The sequence below is a fragment of the Gordionus sp. m RMFG-2023 genome, chromosome 5 (genome assembly GCF_954871325.1).
Source record: "Gordionus sp. m RMFG-2023 chromosome 5, tfGorSpeb1-WG-v2, whole genome shotgun sequence".
NCBI lineage: Eukaryota > Metazoa > Nematomorpha > Gordioida > Chordodea > Parachordodidae > Gordionus > Gordionus sp. m RMFG-2023.
The window spans coordinates 8,364,724-8,364,962 of record NC_088779.1 but is presented as its reverse complement, the minus strand read 5'-3'; positions in this window follow the sequence as shown (position 1 = coordinate 8,364,962).

Here is a 239-nt window from a genome sequence, read left to right as displayed (position 1 = left end):
GATTTTCAGAAAAACTTGGGATAAAATTCATCTGAAATGTGACATGACTTATTTTTAATTAAAGAGCTCAATACTTTTATTTAGTTAAATATATTTTTTGATAAAATGAAAAATATTAATATATTGCATATAATTTCGATTGTACTGCTGAGCTTTGTTTATATTGATGTTACACATGGAATAAAATCAGCTGACTTAATGAAGCAGTGATATAAACATTGCATTATATATAAATCGTT